Source organism: Arachis hypogaea, chromosome 12, assembly GCF_003086295.3.
Source record: "Arachis hypogaea cultivar Tifrunner chromosome 12, arahy.Tifrunner.gnm2.J5K5, whole genome shotgun sequence".
Lineage (NCBI taxonomy): Eukaryota > Viridiplantae > Streptophyta > Magnoliopsida > Fabales > Fabaceae > Arachis > Arachis hypogaea.
Window position 1 is genome coordinate 60,030,774 of NC_092047.1, and position 313 is coordinate 60,031,086.

The 313-nt window shown below is 40.6% G+C and overlaps 1 non-coding gene across 1 annotated transcript; it reads left to right on the top strand.

The window, feature by feature from the left end:
• Positions 1–205: 205 nt before the first annotated feature.
• Positions 206–313, top strand: LOC112732095 (small nucleolar RNA R71). The gene has a single exon (XR_003167833.1). It is a non-coding gene; the product is annotated as a small nucleolar RNA R71 (small nucleolar RNA).

The window sequence follows — 313 nt, forward strand, 5'->3', positions numbered from 1 at the left end:
AACTCCCTTCTTCATAGGCATCCCATTACTCACAGGATTCCTTTCAGAAGTGTACATGAACTGGTTATTAGCAACCATGTCAATGAGTTCTTGAGCTTCTGCAGGCGTTTTCTTTAGGTGAATGGATCCACCTGCAGAGGTATCCAATGACATCTTTGATACTCAGATAAACCATCATAGAATATATCCAGGATGTCCATTCTGAAAGCATGTCAGAAGGACACTTTTTGGTCAACTGTTTGTATCTTTCCCAAGCTTCATAGAGGGATTCACCTTCTTTCTGTCTGAAAGTTTGAACATCAGCTCTAAGCTT